The sequence below is a fragment of the Amphibalanus amphitrite genome, unplaced genomic scaffold (genome assembly GCF_019059575.1).
Source record: "Amphibalanus amphitrite isolate SeventyFive unplaced genomic scaffold, NRLGWU_Aamphi_draft 001326F_arrow, whole genome shotgun sequence".
Classification (NCBI taxonomy): Eukaryota; Metazoa; Arthropoda; class Thecostraca; order Balanomorpha; family Balanidae; genus Amphibalanus; species Amphibalanus amphitrite.
In genome coordinates this window covers 128202-143087 of record NW_024882819.1, presented here as the reverse complement: position 1 = coordinate 143087, position 14886 = coordinate 128202, and the positions used below count along the sequence as shown (strand labels likewise).

General features: G+C 51.0%; 1 protein-coding gene across 1 annotated transcript in view; it reads right to left on the bottom strand.

The window, feature by feature from the left end:
• Positions 1–14886, bottom strand: part of LOC122372181 — a 54198-nt gene extending 39312 nt beyond the window's left edge. Inside the window, exon 1 of the mRNA XM_043349080.1 lies at positions 14631–14886. The gene's annotated coding sequence lies outside the window, so the exon portion shown is untranslated. The remainder of the gene's footprint in view (positions 1–14630) is intronic.

Genomic DNA, 14886 nt, shown 5'->3' with positions numbered 1-14886 from the left:
CATAAAACATGCATCGCATAACCTTAGTACAGTTGGGCTCATGTGGTGACCCTTGGTGACCTTTGGTGACCTGACCTGTGACCTGACCTGGTATGACCAGTGACCTCTAATAGCAACATACTAGGGTGGCCCGCGTGCTCCGCAACGCGAAAAGGGATATTTTCGATCGGCGGGTGTTCGGTTGTTCTTGTGTCGGTTGGGTTATCTATCCATTTCGGTCGATTGCTTTTTGACGGCTAAACGTTTTGGTTTGTGGAAAAAATATCCACCGCATCGAGGTGCCCGTGTCTGATAAGCATGCTTTCCACTTCAGAATCTGTCAAATGTGCTTTATAATTGAGGTGCGTAGTTTTAAGACAAATGAAAGGCGTAGATAATTTTCGCTAAAAATCGTTTTGCAGAGGTTTAAAACATTTATATTTTAAAGAATACTGTTGCTTGTCATGCAAACGTGATGATTGGATCTTGGAGAGAATTGAATGCTCTTTCTAATGATAGCATTTTCAATTGTCAAGCGTATCAGGTTAAGCAGCAAATCCCGTGTATCTTTTTAGTGGCACATTGTGGACAAATACCATTTTAATTCAGCGATTTTTCCACATTGTTTTTGATCAATTAGCTGTCCACAATTTTTCCATGAGAGGCGGTACATTTCTCTTGGCAATTGACGTTGTTTCAACTCTCTCAGTCTGATGGTCACGGGAAAATAAAATAAAATCCAAAATACGTCTAAAATGGCACTTTTTGAAATGAAATTGCCCTCACACTTGCACGTGGCGCGTGCCACCCCTGCACCGCACACTATTCGATTGCCCGTTCGATTCTCTACACGATGCTGTTTTCCCCGTGCCGATCGGGCGCACGGCTACCGAGATATTGCACGGGGAACGGACCCGTGTCGGGCAAATTTAGCCATTTTCGCCCGTTTTTGCCAGCCGATTTATACATGTAAAGTCTATGACGCGAATTTGCACTTTTTGGGCACGCGCCACGCGCTCGCTATCGATCCGATCGAGCCGAGACCGCTCAAAGGCACGTTGTCCATCCTTGTTCTATAACTTGCGCAAATTTCAGCGCGGTAGGTGCAACGGTGTGACCTGTAACCCGCGCTACGTAGCACCATGTCGCGACCTTCGTAATAGACAGAAACTACGCCTTCCTCAAATAGTAATATAGACAAGAGTGTCAGCTCCATATAGGGGTCAGTCAAGCATAGGTCAGGGTCAAGGTCAGGTCAACCGGGTAGGCACATATCCCCGAAAATCAAAACTGATATTCGCAGCCTGTGACACATGTTTTATAGGTAATTTGGGGCGTAGAACACGATGGTGACATTCATTTTATCATATGTGTACGTGTTTGGCTCAAAAACTTCAATTTAAGAAATTCATGTATCATGGTCGTGAAGTAGTCACGAAAAATTGCCAAGATTCAGTTCAAGATTTTGGAAAATGCGGAACAATAATCAATAGTCGAAGATAGCCATTTGATTAATCATGGTATTGGCAGTCGAATGGCGTTTACGGCATGTCTGTATGTCTATTCTGTGATTTTATATGATTTTTTGAACATATGCCGTTTCTGGTCGAAAACTCAGAATCATGACGTCACTAAAACCTCGATATCTCAAAAATTTTCCGACCGATTTTTTTGAAACTTTGTCACAATAAACTTCAATCAATTCCCTACAGGTACCCAAAATTTGGCGCGCCTGCGGCGCGCCGTTTTTATGCTATGGCCCGGCAAAAAAAGTGGGGGCGTTTAACGCCCCCCCCCAGCAACTCGCGGGTTAAAAAAGAACTGTTCTGAGGGCTTTGTTGGATGAAATTTGGCTGATACGGGGTCAAGACGGGTCAAAGGGGTCAGCCTCGGTCACTTTGGGTGAGGCCAGGTCACATAGGTCACCTCTCGTCCGATGGGATCAGCCCGGGCCACTGTTCAACTTTTGCCTCCACCACTACCCCTACCCCTACCCCTACCACTACTACTACCCATACTCCTACTCCTACCACTACCCCTACCCCTACCACTACCACTACCCCTGCCCCTACCCCTACCACTACATCTACCGCTTCCCCTTCCACTACTACTACCCATACTCCTACCCCTACCACCACCCCTACTACTACCACTACTACTACCCCTACCACTACCCCTACCCCTACTACTACTCCTACCCCTACCCCTACCCCTACCCCTACCCCTACCCCTACCACTGCACTACCCCTACCACTACACTACCCCTACCACTACCCCTACCCCTACCCCTACCAACACCGCTGGGTCATATCAGGTCACAGAATAATTCATGCCATTCCATTGCCCTTACTCGATTTGGTCGGGAATGGCGCTTTGTGACAAATGTGGCGCATTGCGGCAAACGTGGCGTATTTTCACCCGGTGATTGAGCATGCATCTTTGCACCAAATTGCAACTTTTACAGACCATATTTGACAAAACTGTGCGATTTGCGGCAAAAATGACGCCCTGTGACCAATGTGACGCATTGCGGCAAACGCGGTTCATTTGTACAATCTTATCACAAACTGTACCCATTTAGCAACAATCAACACATTTTTTCGCCACCATTTATCAAAATCAATAATTTCACCATCCTTCAATGCGAGGCACCCGCCGCCGATCGGCATGCATTTAGCTCACAAAGTTTGTCGACCCCGGCTCTCAATGAAGATCTACGAACCGATCAAAATTTCATTGGCGTTCTTCCAGCGCGCCCTACGCGCGAACCGTGCACCCCAGCGAGTGGAAACCTAGAAAAGGCGCTGACCCGCTCTTTCACCTATAAGGTGTGCAAATTTCAACCCCCTACGCCGTACCGTCTGCCCTGTAGGCCGGCTAAATTGAACCCACTACACGGCGTGGCGGACAGACAGACTTACAGACAGACGGATCCTGTTGAAATAGTAAGATAGACAAGCGGCTGCGCCACTTGCTTTGCTGCGTGGTAGGGAAAAATTGCGGCACCAGCCAATTTGCTTTCGAATGGTGTTCGTTTCAAATCTATGTGTCGTCTAGAAGCATAGGTATGGACGGAAATGTGAAGAGAATTAAAAAAGAACTTCAGAGGGATTTGTTGGATGAAATTTGGCTGATACGGGGTCTAGAAAGGCCAAGGGAGTCAACCCCGGTCACTTTGGGTCAGGCCAGGTCACATAGGTCACCTCTCGTCCGATGGGATCAGCCCGGGCCACAATTCTACTTTTGCCTCCACCACTACCCCCTACCCCTACCACTACCCCTACCCCTACCACTACCCCTACCACTACCCCTACCCCTAACCCTACCACTACCCCTACCACTACCCCTACCACTACCCCTACCCATACCACTACCCCTACCCCTACCACTACCCCTACCACTACCCCTACCACTACCACTACCCCTACCACTACCCCTACCACTACCCCTACCCCTTCCCCTACCCCTAACACTACATCTACCCCTGCCCCTACCACTACTACTACCCATACTCCTACCCCTACCACTACCCCTACCACTACCCCTACTACTACCCCTACCACTACTACTACCCCTACCACTACCCCTACCACTACCCCTACCCCTACTACTACTCCTACCACTACCCCTACCCCTACCCTACCCCTACCCCTACCACTACCCCTACCCCTACCCCTACCAACACCGCCGGGTCATGTCAGGTCACAGAATAATTGGATCCAACCAGTACTAAAATATCAGACTTAAAGTGTTCCCAGCCCTGCCCCTATTCGTGCCATTCCATTACGCTTAATCGTATTTGTCGGAAATGACGCCTTGTGGCATATGTGGCGCATTGCGACAAACGCGGCGCATTTTCACCCGGCGATTGAGCATGCATCTTGGCACCAAATTGTACCCATATCGGACTATATTTGACAAAACTGTGCGATTTGCGGCAAAAATGACGCCTTGGGACAGATGTGGCGCATTGCGGCAAACGCGGTGCATTTTTATACGTGTATCACAAACTGCTCCCATTGAAAGAAAATCAACACATTCTCTCGCCACTTTTCATTCAAATTAATAACCTGCCCATCTGCCAATGCGAGGCACCCGCCACCGATCGGCATGCATTTAGTCCACAAAGTTTGTCGACCCCGGCTCTCAATGAAGATCTACGAACCGATCAAAATTTCATTGGCGTTCTTCCAGCGCGCCCCACGCGCGAACCGTGCACCCCAGCGAGTCGGAACCTAGAAAAGGCGCTGACCCGGTCTATCACCTATAAGGTGTGCAAATTTCAACCCCCTACGATATACCGTCTGCCCTGTAGGCGAGTGGAATTGAACCCACTACCCATCCAGGATGATGCGCCTGGATATATTGCAGACGGTGCGAACTGTAATATATTGGGGAGACCAAGTGCGGACAGACAAACAGACAGATGGATCCTGTTCAAATAGTAAGTTAGACAAGCGGCTGCGCCACTTGCTTTGCTGCGTGGTAGAAAAAATTGCGGCACCAGCCAATTTGCTTTCGAATGGTGTTTGATTCATGTCGATGTGTCGTCTAGAAGCATAGATATGGACGGAAATGTAAAGAGACTTTAAAAAAAGAACTGTTCTGAGGGCGTTGTTGGATGAAATTTGGGTGATACGGGGTCAAGACGGGTCAAAGGGGTCAGCCCCGGTCGCTCTGGGTCAAGCCAGGTCACATGGTCACCTCTCGTCCGCTGGGATCAGCCCGGGCCACTGTTCTGCTTTTGCCTCCACCACTACCCCTACCACTACCCCTACCCCTTCCCCTACCCCTAACACTACATCTACCCCTGCCCCTACCACTACTACTACCCATACTCCTACCCCTACCACTACCCCTACCACTACCCCTACTACTACCCCTACCACTACTACTACCCCTACCACTACCCCTACCACTACCCCTACCCCTACTACTACTCCTACCACTACCCCTACCCCTACCCTACCCCTACCCCTACCACTACCCCTACCCCTACCCCTACCAACACCGCCGGGTCATGTCAGGTCACAGAATAATTGGATCCAACCAGTACTAAAATATCAGACTTAAAGTGTTCCCAGCCCTGCCCCTATTCGTGCCATTCCATTACGCTTAATCGTATTTGTCGGAAATGACGCCTTGTGGCATATGTGGCGCATTGCGACAAACGCGGCGCATTTTCACCCGGCGATTGAGCATGCATCTTGGCACCAAATTGTACCCATATCGGACTATATTTGACAAAACTGTGCGATTTGCGGCAAAAATGACGCCTTGGGACAGATGTGGCGCATTGCGGCAAACGCGGTGCATTTTTATACGTGTATCACAAACTGCTCCCATTGAAAGAAAATCAACACATTCTCTCGCCACTTTTCATTCAAATTAATAACCTGCCCATCTGCCAATGCGAGGCACCCGCCACCGATCGGCATGCATTTAGTCCACAAAGTTTGTCGACCCCGGCTCTCAATGAAGATCTACGAACCGATTAAAATTTCATTGGCGTTCTTCCAGCGCGCCCCACGCGCCAACCGTGCACCCCAGCGAGTCGGAACCTAGAAAAGGCACTGACCCGCTCTGTCACCTATAAGGTGTGCAAATTTCAACCCCCTACGATATAGCGTCTGCCCTGTAGGCCGGCTAAATTGAACCCACTACACGGCGTGGCGGACAGACAAACAGACAGATGGATCCTGTTCAAATAGTAAGATAGACAAGCGGCTGCGCCACTTGCTTTGCTGCGTGGTAGAAAAAATTGCAGCATCAGCCAATTTGCTTTCGAATGGTGTTTGTTTCATGTCGATGTGTCGTCTAGAAGCATAGATATGGACGGAAATGTGAAGAGACTTTAAAAAAAGAACTGTTCTGAGGGCGTTGTTGGATGAAATCTGGGTGATACGGGGTCAAGACGGGTCAAAGGGTTCAGCCCCGGTCGCTTTGGGTCAAGCCAGGTCACATGGTCACCTCTCGTCCGCTGGGATCAGCCCGGGCCACTGTTCTGCTTTTGCCTCCACCACTACCCCTACCACTACCCCTACCCCTACCACTACCCCTACCACTACCCCTACCCCTACCCCTACCACTACATCTACCCCTACCCCTACCACTACTACTACCCATACTCCTACCCCTACCACTACCCCTACCACTACCCCTACCACTACCCCTACTACTACCCCTACCACTACCCCTACCCCTACTACTACTCCTACCACTACCCCTACCCCTACCACTACCCCTACCACTACCCCTACCACTACCCCTACCACTACCCCTACCACTACCCCTACCACTACCCCTACCACTACCCCTACCCCTACCACTACCCCTACCACTACCCCTACCCCTACCAACACCGCTGGGTCATGTCAGGTCACAGAATAATTTGTGCCATTCCATTGCCCTTACTCGATTTTTTCGGAAATGGCGCTTTGTGGCAAATGTGGCGCATTGCGGCAAATGCGGCGCATCTGTACCTGTTGTTTGAGCATGCACCCTTGCACCAAATTGTACCCTTATCGGGTCATATTTGACAAAACTATGCGATTTGCGGCAAAAATGGCGCCTTGTCACCAAAGTGGCGCATTGCGGCAAACACGGTGCATTTGTATACTCGTATCACAAACTGTTGCCATTCAACGAAAATCTACACAATCTCTCGCCACTATTTATTCAAATTAAAACTTGCCCATCCGCCAATGCGAGGCACCCGCCGCCGATCGGCATGCATTTAGCTCACAAAGTTTGTCGACCCCGGCTCTCAATGAAGATCTACGAACCGATCAAAATTTCATTGGCGTTCTTCCAGCGCCCGCCACGCGCGAACCGTGCACCCCAGCGAGCCGAAACCTAGAAAAGGCGCTGACCCGCTCTGTCACCTAGAAGGTGTGCAAATTTCAGCCCCCTACGATATACCGTCTGCCCTGTAGGCCGGCTAAATTGAACCCACTACACGGCGTGGCGGACAAACAGACAGACAGACAGATGGATCCTGTTCAAATAGTAATATAGACAAGCGGCTGCGCCACTTGCTTTGCTGCGTGGTAGGGAAAAATTGCGGCACCAGCCTATTTGCTTTCGAATGGTGTTCGTTTCAAATCTATGTGTCGTCTAGAAGCATAGATATGGACGGAAATGTGAAGAGAATTAAATAAGAACTTCAGAGGGATTTGTTGGATGAAATTTGGCTGATACGGGGTCTAGAAAGGCCAAGGGAGTCAGCCCCGGTCACTTTGGGTCAGGCCAGGTCACATAGGTCACCTCTCGTCCGATGGGATCAGCCCGGGCCACAATTCTACTTTTGCCTCCACCACTACCCCCTACCCCTACCCCTACCACTACCCCTACCACTACCCCTACCCCTACCCCTACCACTACCCCTACCACTACCCCTACCCATACCACTACCCCTACCCCTACCACTACTCCTACCCATACTCCTACCCCTACCACTACCCTACCACTACCCCTACTACTACCCCTACCACTACTACTACCCATACTCCTACCCCTACCACTACCCCTACCACTACCCCTACTACTACCCCTACTACTACCCCTACTACTACCCCTACCGGCTACCACTACTACACCGCTGGGTCATATCAGGTCACAGAATAATTGGATCCAATCAGTACTAAAATATCAGACTTAAATTGTTCCCAGCCCTGCCCCTATTCGTGCCATTCTATTACGCTTAATGCTTAATCGTATTTGTCGGAAATGGCGCTTTGTGGCATATGTGGCGCATTGCGACAAACGCGGCGCATTTTCACCCGACGATTGAGCATGCACCCTTGCACCAAATTGTACCCTTATCGGGCCATATTTGACAAAACTGTGCGAGTTGCGGCAAAAATGGCGTGTTGTGACCAATGTGACGCCTCGCGGCAAACGCGGTGCATTTGTAAATTCCTATCACAAACTGTTGCCATTCAACGAAAATCAGCACATTTTTTCGCCACTTTTCATTCAAATTAAAACCTGCCCATCCGCCAATGCGAGGCACCCGTCGCCGATCGGCATGCATTTAGTCCACAAAGTTTGTCGACCCCGGCTCTCAATGAAGATCTACGAACCGATCAAAATTTCATTGGCGTTCTTCCAGCGCGCCCCACGCGCGAACCGTGCACCCCAGCGAGTCGAAACCTAGAAAAGGCGCTGACCTGCTCTGTCACCTATAAGGTGTGCAAATTTCAACCCCCTACGATATACCGTCTGCCCTGTAGGCCGGCTAAATTGAGCCCACTACACGGCGTGGCGGACAAACAAACAAACAAACAGACGGATCCTGTTCAAATAGTAATATAGATGTACTAGAAAACTGACGCCTTATCGCTGATTTTCGGCAAAATGCGTTTTAAGGCCGCCCCACACTGGAACTCGCATGCGGGTTGCGGGTTTGCGGGTTTTGAGTTTGCGGGCATAATACTAATTCATAGAGGGATTGGACCGTTTCCTTATGGTAACTTCATAATGCAGTGAAGCCGGTACACCTTCAGATACTTACATATAGTCAGAATACCAGCGCATCGAACCAAAATTCGACTCCAACGAAAAACCCGCAAACCTCGCAGAACTCGCAGACCTCGCAGCGAGGAAAATCAAAAGTTGACTCAAAACCAACTTTTGGAATGCAATGCAAGGTCGCTCGCAAGCTAAAAACATGCAGACTCGCTTGTTAGATGGTAGTGTGGCCGGGTCACTCAGCCTAGCTTGTACCTATTATTCGATTTTGAAGAAACCAGAAAACCCAAAAACTCGCAACCCGCATGCGAGGTCCAGTGTGGGGCGGCCTTTACTCGGTGTTATAGCGCTTTCCCTAGAAGCCCCGTCACCCGTGAACGGTGAAACATTTTATCTTTGACCTGACCTGTGACGTCATCGGTGACCCCGAGGTCAATAAAATTTGGTTTCCCTCGACAAATTTGGCAGGGCTATCTAACAACGTTTGAATTTTCCGGATCCGTCCAGTAGTTTCGGAGATACGGGGGGGGGGCAAAAAATGCCCCCCCCCCCACCGCGCGGAAGGTGGCCGGTAGGCCCACCGCCTGCCGGGTTAAGCTATGCTCGATCAAGGATGCGGCTAGGTTATTCAGGAACTCGCTCTACTAATCTGATACCGTGGCAAGTCCGGTAAATGTGGACGCATCATTTAGGGAAAAATAGTGTTATATAGTCTCCTTAAACCATAGCGACCCATACCATCGACACCGTTTCCACAACCCACCGAGACTTTCCCAAGTCATTTTCCGCGCTATTTCAGAACGTACATCTCCGCTCTGTCGGCTGCTGACATCAAAGGCACTCTTCCCATCAGCTGCCGCGCTGAACACCGTGAGAACCCGTCCCGGCTGTTTACAGAGACGGTACTGTCACGGCCGGCACAGAGTCGGCGCCGCCGCCGTCACTGTCGCACGCCGCTGTTGACACTGCAATTTGGACGGATTAATTGTGCCGGCGGGCGCCCAAGTTGGACACGGTGGCGCCGCGGTGCGTCCTCCGACGGTCCCGGGCGCACAGCTGTATGTACCAAACAGTGGTTCCGCTGCCGACAATGATAGACGGGAGCAACGAAGACCGGTCACCGCGGCAACGGTGTCGACAACACAGAAATACGGCGAGTGCGGCTCAGAGCCAGCGGCACGCGTAGGTGTATGTATAACTACCCGTGAGGATAACGTAGAGTGCTAACGATCCGGTCGACCGACGGACTGGGCGAGAATGCATCCAGCTCCGACACTGTTGTTTAGAGTAACCGCGAGCACCATTTGTTTCTCCTCGATGCTACAGGGCCAGGAGGAAAGATGACACGAATAAATGCACAGACGGTGATATGAATATAATCGACAGCTATTTCAAAACCAACTTTCACGGCACAAATTTCCATATTTCACATTGGAATCTTTCTCAAAGCATGCGTCCCCACTCAATCGCCTCACATTCCTTCTTCCCACCCTTTCCACTCGTCCATCTCCATTCCCCCTCTCAGCGGCCCGCACGGGGCCCACGGCACAATTGGCTCTGAAGCGCCGCAGTCGCCGCCGCCAGCCGATCAGCGCTGTAAGCGGTCACGTGACCAATGCCGCCGCACGCAACCGCTGTCGACAGGTCGCCAAACAAACGGCTCGGGGCCGGGAGAGGCGGACAGCTTGTTCGCAGCCGCTCCAAACTGGTGCGGGGAGGAACCGAGTGGCCCCGCCGGCAGATGGACGGGCGGCGATGGGTGTTGAATGGACAAGGAATTGAAGGGAGCACGTGCAGCAGAGGCAAGACAACTCCACAATGTGCGGACACTGGACTAACGGAAGTGCACGACGCTGGTCAAGATTGGCTGATCTAGGTCAAATAAAGACGACGGATGAAGTTGATTGCTTCAATTCAATATAAATTGATCGCAGTTTGACATATTCGCAGTTTGGTCGAGGCCAAACTGATGGAACTGTGCAAATGCTCCTTAGGCTGTCCGGCAGTCTCTGATGCCAGCTTCATCCTAATGAAGGGGAAGAGAAATTGCAGTCAGGTGGCTCACATCATTACCCAAATAATCTATGACGTGAACGAGAGACTCAATGTGAGCCACATTCCAGCAGCCTCAGCTGCCTGGCATTTTATCACAAAATACCTATGGTGCATAAAACTTTCACGAAGGATGGAACCCAGAGCGCAAAGAGCACGGTGGTGAAATATACGTCACAGCACGCACCTCTCTTCAGCAGCCAGCAGGTGACGACACATCTGCAAAAGGTTGCTAAACTGAAACACGGCTAAATCACTGACGATCCCTCGGTGGATCATCACACGAAATCACGACAGAAATTCATACCACTCATTGAGCCCGCAACCAGGGTCTCTGGCGGTTGGCTGTCATCTGCGACACGAACTGTTTGGCGTGAGGCCTCGGCCGGGCTGCGTTCCTATCTGGGCCAGGAGCGCTGCAGGCCGTGGCTGTGAGGCGTCCCTCCACACCCTGAGGTCAGCCCGGCACCCGCACACGTCATCGGCCCGGCGGTGATGACGCCGCGACGCGACAGGCGACTGAAGAGAGGACCGGGGCCGGAGGCGGTAAGGGAGGGTCGGTAATGAAGCCCGCGGGCGTGTGATGCGATGGACAGAGACGCCGCAGTCGATGGCAGACGGAGCTGTCCGTGCGGAGTGACGCCGTAACGGTATGTGATGGGACGGTGTGGTGACGGGTGTCTCAGTTCAGAACGATGAAGGCGAAATGCTGGTCAAAAGGGAATTTGATGACATTTGTACGCGGTAAGGGATTTAGTATGAAATATGACCGCAAAGAGAATTCGAAGCGATATCAATTTATCCCAGATTTCATAAAAAATATGGTAAAGAAGAAGAAGCGGTGGGCCGGTACTTGAAAATACTGAGGTGAGCTCGGTCTTTCATCTGTGGTGAGCTCTCAGCTCTGTATCACTTCGAAATGCGATGAGTCGCTACATTAGCACGTATCGGGACTTTTCAATTGATCACTCATAGACCTCTACATGTAGAGACCACTCATAGACCTCTACATGTATGTAGAGGTCTATGGATCACTACTTATGAACAACGAACTATCGCGCCACGGCCCCAAGCGAAGGCTCTGTGCTGGCCGGTGTGGACCTGGTGACGTCGTATCCCCCATGAGCCATGCGTATCATGTGCCGAGCCAGGCTGTCAACGGCTGTCACCCCGGTGTGAGGCCATTCGGACAAGGGGTGGGAAGAGGCAGCAGCGGACAGGAGCGGGGGGGGGGCATGGGCATGACAGACAGCAGCGGGCAGGAGTATGGGACCAGGACAGAGGTTAGGAGGAACGGGAGGCAGACCCGACCAGCCATGGCAGTGAATGAGGCACGAACTAGACAGGATACCAGACAGGGTTCGAGCGGAAGGGAAGGATCAGCGACTACCGCCGGTTCTATGGAAAACCATGTGCGGGGACAGCCCCGATATCTTATGCCGGGACATATAAACGCTCGTAAAAACCAGCACTGAACAATACTACCGGCTGTGCATCGCACTATCGACTCAAGAACAAAACCAGTCTACGACTCCGGCTCGGTTATTTCTACAAGTGACTTCGCAGGCACCGAGAGTCACCCTTCATTTGACTCTCATCGACCACATGCCGTCCTTGCAGCGCATCGGAGCATAACGTTTGAGACAGATCGATAAATAGGCCGTTATTGTGAGACTGGTAGGGACATTATTAACCTCCGCCGCGTCCCGATGGCCGTGTACATAGCGATTAGCTCAGTCGACACAATGAATTGGGGAAAATTCGAGTTTATTTGCAGAGGAACGACCCCGAATTGGTTTGGCGTAATTCGTGACATGACTGGCGACCGCTCCGTCGGTGGCATAGGGCCCCCAGTAGTGCCTCACTGCATAAACGGACGTCCGAGCCGCGTGGGTGTTTGAACGGCGGTCAGTCCCCACCTCGCTGCGGCCCCCAGCGAGCTGAGTGGACCTTGGACCGGGACAGGACCGGGACCGGACCGAGGGAGCAGAATCTGGGTGTGCGCGTGGAGGGCACATAGAGCAGACTGCAACAATATACAGCGGGTCACAGTCAAACACAGAGTGCCAGCGTGATTGATAGCACGCATCAGTTGGTCCTACAGGCAGGTGGTCTTTTATGGTGCCGGCGCGGCAGTATAGAACATGACCATTTTTCTTTCACGCATAGATAAATACACGTAAGATCAAATGAGGCTTGACCACCGGGACAGGAAATAAAAATGAGATGTGCACGTTCTTTGACTATTTGAAACGCCTGCTAATTCATCGATTTGCAATAGCCAAGCTATAAACCGCTTATGAAAGCTGAGAGAGGGCAATCAGCTTAAATTTAGCATGAAACGTCCATGACTCAATAAATTTCTGAATTGTTTCTGATGGGTGTCACCACGGAGTTAGTAGCTTTGCGAAATACCGAATGTCCGAGGAAATTAGTGAAGAGCTTTAAGCTTTAAATGATAATGATCAGCCATGAAAACATCCGACTGACACCCAGAGAAGGCTGCGTCACGAATAGCTCATAGAGCCACCTTTACGAGTCGACTCGAGTCATTTGGCAATCTTATGTCTATGTAGAGAGTAGGCAACAATCAACACATCTCTGACTCCGTTTTTACCAGGCGAAAATCCCAGTCGTTTATATGGCACGACGAGCTTTGGCCGCACATTGCGTCAGATTTCGTCTGTTAGTTCTGCTGGGTCTTGTTGGGGATGTTTCATGAGATAACAAGTCTTGGTCCCTTTCAATTACCTTGTCAATTTTCGTGATAACATGAAACGTAGATCTCACTTGCGATGACCCAGCGGTAAGCTCTGTGTCCACTGTTTAGTGACCCCTGTGGTCTTTTTATATAGTAACGAACCTGTACCTAGTGGCGGTCGGCGGATAAATACGACAAGTACCTAAATGCCTTTCTGAGAGGCGTTATGTCCAGTCCAGCTTTCACATTTACTGATAATGAATGAGTTAATGATTTCACATTTAATGATATGATAAGTAGGGTAAGACATCACGCCGACACACATTCCAAGCCGCAACGTTTCAGGTGTCCTTTGAATGTTATCCAATGAGATGCGTTGTTTTGGTTCAGAAAATGTCGTTAATTGGTGCCAACGACAAAGATGTTGGCTAGAAATCAGTCTTCACATCGGAACAGATAAACCCGTTTTTTTTTTTGCGCCGTTTGGAAAGGTGAATTGGTAAGCAGGTTCCCAATACACCATTGAACAGGATTTAATGTTTTAATTCTTTTGTATCCCTTTCTTTATCTTTTCCGCTCTTGTTCCCTATCGTGTCTTCACTCTCCTCCCCTTCTCTCTCATTTTCTTTCCTAACAAGATAGCTTACCTGGCCTTTTTGCTCCCTCCTTGGGAGTGGCATCTAATCAAGGCATACCTCACGAAATGATCCAAATGCATTTAAGAGATGATTAATTATTTTTCTCGTAATTAAAATCATCCAGCAGAATTGTTTGAATAACATCGAATGAGTTGTAGGAATCTCGTTTAGCGAAAAATGATGCAAAACATATCAGCAGGCAGCTATGTGAAAACGGCACTAAATTGCCCCAGGCCGCGGTCCAGGTGCCGCTCAGGGTCTGTTTTGCCGTCAGTACGCAGTGTTCAGCGTTCACAGAGGTAGTTATTAGGCTGAACGCCGTCCGAATCCGCCGGGTGTCTGACGACGAACTGCGAGTTAATGATTTCACATTTATGCGAGCAGCGTGCGCGCAGACACTAAACACTGACCGCCAGCCGTCGGCGATTTATAATTCATCTGTCACCGCTCCACCGACAGTTGGACGGGACGAAATACGGTGGTGACAGTGGCAGGACAGCGATAAGCCCGCGGCCATAATCATACTTCACCAGGGTAATGCGGAAAGGGTACGGCGGAGACAGCGGCGGCGGAGACGGGCGGCGGAGACAGCGGCGGCGGAGACGGGCGGAAAACCCCGCCGTCAAGAGCTCCCAAACAGACGAATAATCGTCAGATCACATCTCAACCACGACCGGGATTATTGCCGGCTATAAACACCAAGTACCGCGTCAGCGCCTTATTCCATTTCGCGAGACGTTTTCGATTTCACTGCTCCCGTGCTATGGCTGGTTCGTGTGAGGACTCACCTGGTTAACTCAGCGGGGGCCACAGCTCATGCTCCGTCAGCTCACACCTCTCACAGTTGGCCCTCGGGCTGCGGCGGCTCTGCCCCGCGGCGGTCACGCGCTACACGATTCGCCGGCGGCACTGGCAGGCGCCGTTCCTCGCGCGGACGGCCGGGCCGCGAGCGCCGCAGACCTGCAGCGCCTCTGGCGGCCGCCGGGCCAACTACTGTCGCAGCGCGGCGACGGAGCTGCGCCCGCGGAGGCGGCGGCCGCTCCC